Source organism: Bos indicus x Bos taurus, chromosome 12 (genome assembly GCF_003369695.1).
Source record: "Bos indicus x Bos taurus breed Angus x Brahman F1 hybrid chromosome 12, Bos_hybrid_MaternalHap_v2.0, whole genome shotgun sequence".
Classification (NCBI taxonomy): domain Eukaryota; kingdom Metazoa; phylum Chordata; class Mammalia; order Artiodactyla; family Bovidae; genus Bos; species Bos indicus x Bos taurus.
Window position 1 is genome coordinate 30,287,647 of NC_040087.1, and position 10,058 is coordinate 30,297,704.

Consider the following 10,058-nt stretch of genomic DNA (forward strand, 5'->3'; position numbering starts at 1 on the left):
AGGCTCACAAATAAGATCCATGAGGAAAGTGAATGGGGTGACCTCTCATACACCCAGGAAGATTTCAGGGTACAGTGTAGCCTCTTTCTTTGAGGGGCAGCTCACAGGCAAGCACCTACTGATGCACAACACTTGGTGACAACCATATTTCACATTCTAAAAGCTCTTAGGTGTGTGACCAGCATAATTTATATCCTTTTTGGCCATGCCATGTGACTTGGGGGATCTTAGTTCCCCAACCAGGGATCGAACCTGTGCCCTCTGTGTTGGCAGCATGAAGTCATCACCGCTGGACCTCCAGGGAAGTCAGTGACCAGTGTAATTTAAATATTTGTTTGCATTTGAGCATCTTAGACAAAACAGATTGCAGAAGTATGGAATTTCTGGCAGAACTGCCAGCATAGCTGAGCTTGAGTGGCTTATCTGGGCTGTGCTCTGGGGCAGACAGAGCACCCTTCCCAGGACGGAGTCTCCACCTTTAGCCCGTGGCAGTGAAAGGGGAGAGGAGGAGGAAGGGACACACCTAAGAAGAGTTCTTTGAAAATTGCTTTGGCATCTGCAGACTAGAGGCAAGATTAGCCTGACTCAATTTTGAAAAGGCCTCTTTCTGTTTTATCCCTTCCTCTCACCTCCTAAAGCATCTTCTCCCTGTGAATCAAGTGCCAGTTCCCTTATGTTGGTTTTCTGAAACCTCGTGTTTTAACATCCCACCCAGCCTGCTCTGTATTGCCCTAAAATGACCTCCCCCGCCACCCACCCTGACGTCTCAGTGGCACTAATGGCAAAGAACCCGCCTGCCAATGCAGGAGACGTCTTCCTGGGTCGGGAAGATCCACTGGAGAAGGACATGGCGATCCACTCCAGTACTCTTGCCTGGGGAATCCCACGGACAGAGGAGCCTGGCGGGCTACAGTCCACAGGGTCACAAGGAGTCGGAGAGGACTGAAGCGACTGAGCACACGCGGGCACCTGACCGTCTCAGGCAGAGTCCCTTTTCCCTGAGTGCTGGCGGGTGTTAGGAATGCAATCTGATTAGATTTTCTTACACACAGTGGTGGTGTAGCACGTGGGGTTTTCTACTTCTTCAGCTGTCTCTCCCCACTCTCTGGCTGTGCTTTCTAATCTCCCCCAGGTATAAACCTTCTGTACCTAACGCTTCTAGATAATCAACTCGGGTGACTGTCAGGACCACTTAGGCTCTGAAAAATACGCAGGTCTAAACCTGCTTCCTTGAGACCTTGATCAGTGGGCTTCAGTGTGATCGAAGTGTCTGACTTTTTAAAGAGTTCCTAGATAATCTGAATCCAACCCCCAAGTTCTTGCACATGAAGGCCCAATTTCTTCTTGTTGCCATAATAGAGGGAGGCATTGCCTTTCACCTTACTATCTTCTTTTGGTTTTTTTAAGATTTTTTTTTTTTTTTTTGATGTGAACCGGTTTTGAAGTCTTTATTGAATATGTTACAATACTGCTCCTGGTTTATGTTTTGGTGTTTTAGCCACGAGGCATGTGGGGTCTTAAGTTTTCCAACCAGGGGCTGAACTCTGACCTCCTGTGCTGGAAGGCAAAGTCTTAACCACCAGGGAAGCCCCCTACCTCAGTATCTTAACAATACTCCTAGAATTAGCTTTAGCTGATTTTAGTTGATTCTTAGCTTTCTTTTCTCTTAGAAGAACTGAATATAGACTCTATTCCTGCCCAAGTTCCTAGCTTGTAAATTTAGCCAAGGGCAAGGACTGGAAATTCTACAGTCTTTGGAACTGCTTGGCTTAAAACAGGGCAAAAACCCACCCATAACCATGATCTTTTTAGATGACCCTAATTCCCTCCCCACTAACCCATCTCATTTCCTTTTTTTCAAGGACCTTTCTTTACCCAGTTCTCACCCCCAGAATTTTGTACTATGTAAGAAATAATTTCAGTTGCTGTGAATTCTTACAATTCTATTTAATTACCATACAACACAATCGTAGACATGCATTTCATTAAAATGTATTAGATTTGCTTTATTGTAAGTTTTATTGAATGCGAACAATGAACTCTGTTTATATGTTGCTCTGATATTGCTTGTCTACACAAACATTAATGAAACAAAGTGGGGCAATTGTTTAGTAACATTTCCTTTGTGTTTGACTGACAGAGTGGCACTAGGTCATCAGAAGTCAAGTGTGAACAACAGGCCTGAGTTGACTCTCATGGCTCCAGACAAACAGTTTGGTTTTCTCATCTTACATTTTGGATTTCGAAGCAATCGCGATATCCCCACCTCAGTCTCCTCCCAATATAGAAGCGCGCTTGTCTCTGGAGCTGGGAGAAGGAATTTTGCCAAGGCTTTTGGCAGCATCCTTCATCATGTCCTCGGGCAAGGTAGAGAGGTGTAACTTCAATAATAGGTTCCTTGGTTCTTGGCGGGGCAAATGACTGCACCAAAGTGTATTACTTAGTGGATTTCTGCTGGGCTGGAAAGAAGGCTTTAGTCTCTAGGCCTGTCCTTGACACTGTTCTCCAAATGCTTGTTTTTTCTTTCTTTTTTTTTTTTTAAATTTAATTTGTTGTTTAGTTGCTAAGTCATGTCTGACTCTTTGGTGACCCCATAGACTCTTTGCCACCAGGCTCCTTTGTCCCTGGGATTTCCCAGGCAAGAATACTGGAGTGGGGATCTTCCCAACCCAGGGATTAAACCTACATATCCTGCATTGGCAGTCAGATTCTTTACCACTGAGCCACCAGGGAAGTCCAATTTACTTTTTTTTTTTTTCCAATTTACTTTTAATTGGAGGATAATTGCTTTACAATTATGTTAGTTTCTGCTGCATAAGAGTGTGAATCAACTAAGTATATAGACATATGCCCTCCCTTTTGAGCCTCCTTCCCACCCCCATTTTTTTTTAGTTCATTTATTTATTTGTTTATTTTTTGGCTGCACGGCATGTCGGATCTTAGTTCCCTGCACAGGGATGAGACGAGTGCTCCTGTAGTGGGAGTGGAGTCCTAACCACTGGACCACCAGGGAACTCCCTCCAAGTGTTTTAATACAAGGTGAAGATATCAAATTTCTGGATGACCCAAAGCTGGAAAGAACAGATTATATTTAAGGCTGTTGAAACAATGTTTAAACAGAGCTCAGGTGGAAGGAAGAGCTAGAATGATCAAAATGAAAGGTAAAGAAATGCCATGAGTTAGGAACAGATGTCAGATCCTATGCTCATCAATCATCTGATGCACAAGTGTGGGGGCCCTGGTATGACAGTCACCCCATGACAATGGTTTGCCCTAGAATGAGCCACCCAAGGAGTTCCAGCTTCTCAGGAGTTGACCAAGAGGGTCCCAAAGGATCTCCAGGGAGGTCAGAGGATCTGGGATCTTTGAGGAATCTAGTCATCTAAAGCTAGAGAAAGAAACCTTGGATTCCCCGGTGCCCCGCTAGTAGCACCATTCCCGAGCTTTGCACCTCTTTGGAATCTAGCTCTTGTCTCAGTGCATTGCAGTTAGGTTATCCTGGCTTCTTATTCATAAACTCTTTTACTGCTTCTGAGTTCTCATGGTCCAGTGTCTGACACAGACACAAACTGGAGTTTAGGAAGTCCCCCCAGGCAGGGATTTTTGTCTGATTTGTTATTAAGAGTTTTTGTCATCCACAGGTCTCAGTACATATTTGATGAAAGAATGAAGGTCACATACAGATGCTCAAAAAATCTTAGCCATCGGTTCTCAATGCGATTGTGGCTTGTCCTGTCAATAAGTCATCACTTGGCCATTGGAAACCTTTCAGGAACTTCACTTCCTTTTTCTTTTGCCTCTCAGTTCTTAGTGCCTAGGACTGAAAAGCTTGATAATCCTTGGAACAGACAGATATACTCCAGATGTAATGAATTCATCACCTTTTGGCAAGGAGTTAAGTGCACAGTTGGTTCTGGGTTCGAGTTCCAACCTGGACAGCTGTTTGTGAGATTATGGCTTGGGAAACTTTCTTGAAGTCTTGGTTTGGTTTTCTCATCTGTAAAATATAGATAAAACACTTACTCCAAGGATAGATAGAGTATATATAACACAAAGCACCATCTTAATTTGTTGCTGTTGTTTAGTTGCTCAGTCGTGTCTAACTCCAGGACCCCATGGTCTGTAGCCTGCCAGCCTCCTCTGTCCATGGGATTTCTCAGGCAAGAATACTAGAGCGGGTTGCCGTTTCCTTCTCCAGGGGATCTTCCCAACCCAGGGATAGAACCCATGTCTCCTGCTTAGCAGGCAGGTTCTTTACCACTGAACCACCTAGGAAGAACACTGTGTAATAAAGGCTACTATTATTATTATTGTTGTTGTTGTTAGTTCAGCAAAGCCTTCACTCATGAAGTACAGAGGGAGAAAACTCTTTAGAATCAAGGAAAAAAAATTAGAAATTCCTAAAGGCTTGCCTTCAAGGTTTACTTCTTTTGTATGTCAGAGCACCTATTCCTATTAGACAAGTCAGCGCTTCTGAAGGCGGAAGTAGAGGCCCTACATTGCTGAGGGAGTGCTGGTCTCCATGGTAACGGCACTTTAGATTCTGATGCAGGCACACCTGGTATTCTCAGGTTGCTCCACCATATGGCACCTCATATATTTCATCAAGGAAAAAAAACTACCTTGACCTCCGCCTACTGAGCAGGCACACACACGCACACACACACACATTCCCCTCTCTGTGTAATCCACAGCCACTGAAGCCATAGAAACTTCGGTCACAGAGACTGGAAACACAGTTTTGAAAGCACGCAGTCAAACAAAGGGCCAGAAGAGTTATTCTTGCTTCAAAGAGGTGCCCAGAAGCGAGGTACCTATCAATCCATTTGCAGTTTGCCTTTCTTTTCTATGGGACTGACTCAGAATCAGGTGGCTTCCCCTTTGCCCCTAGCTTGCCAATAAAGCAGCTCCATTCATAACCCTGCCTAAAGCAGAATCTCGTCATTGATCATGACTCATCTCATGACAGCCATTTGTAAAAAGTAGCCTCTCAAACTCTCCCGTGTATAAATGCCCATTAAATGCTCTGCTTTGAACTGGTTTAAAAGAAAAACAGATTTCATGGTAAGAGTAAAAAAAAAAAAATTACAGCCTGTAGTTTCCATGTGACACGAGCGAAGAGTTATGGCTGCTTAGAGATTTCCTGCTCTGCTCTAGAAACAGATGTTTAAAAACGTGGCATTGAAAGAGATGTCAGAAATTGGGGACAAAAGTCACTGTTTCTTGCAGCATATCAAAGCATTTCAATGAGCCTCGGTTTCTTCACACTGCATTCCCGGTAAAGCCCGTTTCAATTAACTTCTCGTGCTGTTCCTACTTGTTTGGGGGCAGCTGTGGTGCCTCGTGTGTGTTGTGCTTCATAAAGTGCCTTTGAAGACAAAGTCTGAAAAAGCCTCAGTCAAGGAACGTTAGAATTTAGGTTCTAGAACTGTTGGCTCACTCGCGGTGTTCATGGTGGTGTTTTCCGTGCCCTAGCCTGCCTGCTGCTGCTGCTAAGTCGCTTCAGTTGTGTCCGACTCTGTGCGACCCCATAGACGGCAGCCCACCAGGCTCCCCCATCCCTGGGATTCTCCAGGCAAGAACACTGGAGTGGGTTGCCATTTCCTCCTCCAATGCATGAAACTGAAAAGTGAAAGTGAAGTCGCTCAGTCGTGTCCGACTCTTAGCGACCCCATGGACTGCAGCCCACCAGGTTCCTCCGTCCATGGGATTTTCCAGGCAAGAGTACTGGAGTGGGGTGCCATTGCCTTCTCCCCCTAGCCTGCCTACCGAGTAATTAATAATAACCAAATGTATCCGACCAACATGGGAAAGTGAACTGTGCTCTATAAAGTCTGTAGTTTATGGTTTGAAGCTGGCTCAGGGTGCAGGGTTCCTGGATCATGACTGAGTTTTAATTTGTGGGAAAGGCATTATGTTTAAAGCAATAAAAACTTTTCCTCCCATGTCACGGCAACCTTTTGGCAAGCTTACTGGCTCTTTCTCTCAGCTATTTCTCCACCCACTTGGTCATGAGGGAACTCTGAGATTGCCTTAGGTCTTGGAGCACATCTGATCTCTCCCAAACATGCCAGATACAGTCAGACTTCGGTTCTAGTCAAGATGAAGTGGTTGCATTCCTCCAAGCCCCTCACTCTCACAACTAAAAGACCACAGACATAACACAACAGAAAAGCCTAAGAAGACTGCTTTGGCGGGGATTTGTGTGTTTTTCTTAGCTACACCTCATGCGGGACCTTAGTTCCCCAGCCAGGTATTGAACCTGTGCCCCTGCCGTGGAAGCATGGAATCTTATCCACCGGACCACCAGGGAAGTCCCCAGAAGACTCCAAAAGACAGAAAGAAGGCAGGCTTCTCAGGGTCCTCAGAACTTGAGGAACATCACAGTGGTGGGTCTCTGGGATTTCTTTATCACCTCCAGTAGATTTCAGATATTGCCAACATATATATATTCCAGTATATTGCTGACAAAGGTCCATATAGTCAAAGCTATGATTTTTCTAGTAGACATATACTGATGTGAGAGTTGGACCATAAAGAAGTTTGAACATTGAAGAATTGATGCTTTCGAATTGAGGTGCTGAAGAAGACTCTTGAGAGTTCCTTGGACTGCAAAGAGATCCAACTGTAAGGAGATTGATCTTAGGTCAGTCCTAAAGGAAATCACCCCTGAGTATTCACTGGAAGGACTGATGCTGAAGCTCCAATACTGTGGCCTCCTGATTTGAAGAGCCAATTCACTGGAAAAGACCCTGATGCTGGAAAAGATTGAGGGCAGGAGGAGAAGGGGGTGACTGAGGATAAGATGATTGGATAGCATCACCAAATCAATTCGTATGAATTCGAGCAAGCTTTGGGAGATGGTGGAGGACAGGGAAGCCTGGTGGGCTACAGTCCTTGGGGTTGCAAAGGGTCGGACAGGACTGAGCGACTGAATGACAACATGTGCATCTTAGTTCCTTGACCAGGGATCTATCTGAGTTGCTTCCCTGGTGGCTCAGACGGTAAAGAATCCACCTGCAGTGCAGGAGACCCGGGGTTGGGAAGATCCCTTGGAAATGGGAATGGCAACCCACTCCAGTATTCTTGCCTGGGAAATCCCATGGACAGAGGAGCCTGGTGGGTTACTCACTTCAAATACAACAACATGGGTAGATTGAAAGTAAAAGGATAGAAAAAGATATACCATGTAAATAATAGTAATAAGCAGGAGTGGCTGTATTGACTTGAGTAAAGTAGACTTTAGAGCAGAGAAAATTGCTAGAGACAGAGAGCGACATTACATATGACAGATGGCTCAGGCCCTCAGGAAGACATACAGCAGTAAGATAAACCACTGCTCCGGCTTCCGTGGCACAAGTCTCTCTTCCTCCCTGGACAGTAAGAGCCTTCCAGGGCAGGAGCCACACCTTCTGGTCTTGCTCTTTCACCCAGAACATCATTGAGAAATGATTTGCATAAAATTTAGTCCATGGCAGTGCAGTGTGGCTCATAAGGACACAGTGAGGGAAGGGGAGAGAGGGGCGAATTGAGAGAGTAACACTGAAGCATTTATATTATCATACGTAAAACAGAGAGCCAGTGGGAATTCACTGCAGGGAGCTCAAATCTGGTGTTCTCTGATAACCTAGATGGGTAGGGACGGGATGGGAGGGATGTTCAAGAGAGAGGGGATATATGTACACCTATGGCTGATTCATGTTGATGTATGGCAGAAACCAGCACAACATTGTAAAGCAATTATCCTCCAATTAAAAATTTTTAAAAAAGAATAAAATGTAAGTGAAATAGTTAAAAAAAATAGAAAGTCCATGACTGCAGTGTGGCTCGTAAGGACACCCTCTTCTCTAGGCCGGCTCATCGGAAAATACCCTGATCCTGGGAAAGATTGAGGGCCGAAGGAGAAGAAGGTGACAGAGGATGAGATGGTTGGATGGCATCACCGATTCAACGGACATGAACTTGGGCAAACTCCAGGAGATGGTGAGGGACAGGGAGGACTGGTGTGCTACAGTCCATGCAAAGGGTTGGACACAACTTGATGCCTAAACAAGAAATTCTCTAGGAAGAGCCTGGGAGGAACTAGGGAGACTGTTCATGGTGTCATGACTTGGTACCCATGTCATGGTGTCATGGGTACCAAGATACCCTTTGAAGCAGAACACTGGTTCACTTTAGACTTGAGGTGAGGTGGGATCCCCACTTGCCCTAAGTGCTCTCCTGTGTGGCTTGACTAGAGTCCTCCCTAAAAGCAGGGCCTCCACCCTTCAGCTGTGCTGCAGTCCTCTTTCTGGGTCCTCCCCAGAAACCTAGGGCTTCTTATGCAAATAACGTCCCAGCTCTCCTGAGAGGCATATGCAGATTAGGCCCCACGGTGACCCTCCACGCGAAACCATATCCATAAATAACCCCAACTTTAAGACACACTGGGGTCAACCGGCATCCCCTTTGATTAAGTAATGCGCTGAAATGCAGTGAGAGTCCCATCTCATGATTGGAACGTAAATCTGAGAGAGACTGGCCGGGAATAAATAGAAACCCGTCTTGGCTGTGTCATTATGATACTCGGTGGCTGGAAAGGAAATTATTTACTTGGAAAGTCTCCGCAGTGACATTACGTGATCACTGGTACATCGCTAATGATTTCTTTGCTCCCGTTTTTTTATGGCTTAATATTTGCTCAGTGCCCAAAATTTACAGGACAGAATTTGGCAGCACCCTTGGTGAGTGAGGCCAGGGCACATGAGCCTGTGGTCAGAGAGGGAGATTTCCCTGGGGGCCGTTCAGAAGCCTGAAATCATGGCCTCCCTGCCCAGGGGGAACTCAGAGGCCAGTCTGAGCATTTCCTGACCACATGCTTCCAAGGAGCCCGTCCTGGCTCATCTCTCTGGGCAAGGAGTCCCTAACCTCCCGGCCGTGGACCAGTACCTCCAATCAGATCAACAGCAGCATTAGATTAAAAATAAGGAAGAAGTGAAGTCAAACTGTTCTGAAGCTCAGTCGTGTCCGACTCTTTGCGACCCCATGGACTGTAGCCCACTGGGCTCCTCTGTCCATGGGATTCTCCAGGCAGGAATACTGGAGTGGGTTGCCATGCCCTTTTCTAGGGCATCTTCCCAACCCAGGGGTCAAACCCACATCTCCTGCATTGCAGGCAGATTCTTGATCGTCTGAGCCACCAGGGAAGCCCAGATTAGAAATAAAGTGCACAGTAAATGTAACTCACTTGAATCACCCCAAAACCACTGCCCCACGCCTGGTCTGTGGAAAAATTGTCTTCCACAAAATTGGTCCCTGGTCAAGCAGGTTAGGGACCACTGTTCTAGGGGGCTGTTTTCACTGCTGATGGTCAGACTTCAAATGCCTGTGGTCATCTTACCATGATACCCCCTTACCCGGGCCCCCTCCTTGTACCTGGCCTGACCTCCTGGCCTGCAACTGGCTGATTATTCACACATGGAGGCTCCTGCCAGTCTGGGGTTCTGCACCTGGGGTTCTGCTTCCTAGTCCCTCATCCGTGTGGGTTTCGGCCCTTGAGGCGTCTGCTCTTGTCCTCAACTTTATTGATTTATTGATGGGCCAGAGTAAGGAGTGGACAGCGCCCAGGCTCTCATGAGTTCAGGGCCGCCGTTTGTCCAGGGGGTCACAATTACCCACATGTTTGACCCCACAGCCATCCCAGGTGAGCTGATTTTCTGCCATCATGTTTTCAAATTCACCCCCGTTAAACTTAGTAAATCCCCAATTCTTGGAGATATGGATCTTCTGACAGCCGGGGAACTTGAACCTGGCCCTGAGGAGGGCCTCAGTTACATGCTCCTTGTTCTGCAGCTTGGTGCAGAGGGACATGATGACTTGGCCAATGTGAACCCTGGCCACTGTGCCCTGGAGCTTCCAAAGGCACCACGCATACCTGGCTGGAGCCTAGACTGGGGACACCAGGCCAGTCATGAATGTCCACTGGGAAGAGCTGTCTCCAAGGTCCCTTAGGGCAACCTGTTCAACAACAGACTGAATACACTACCAAGAAGGCTGCTGTTTGCAGCCACGGCTGTCCT

The 10,058-nt window shown here is 46.4% G+C and overlaps 1 pseudogene; it reads right to left on the reverse strand.

Moving 5' to 3' along the window:
- Positions 1–9,968: 9,968 nt before the first annotated feature.
- On the reverse strand, positions 9,969–10,058 carry LOC113902629 (annotated as a pseudogene).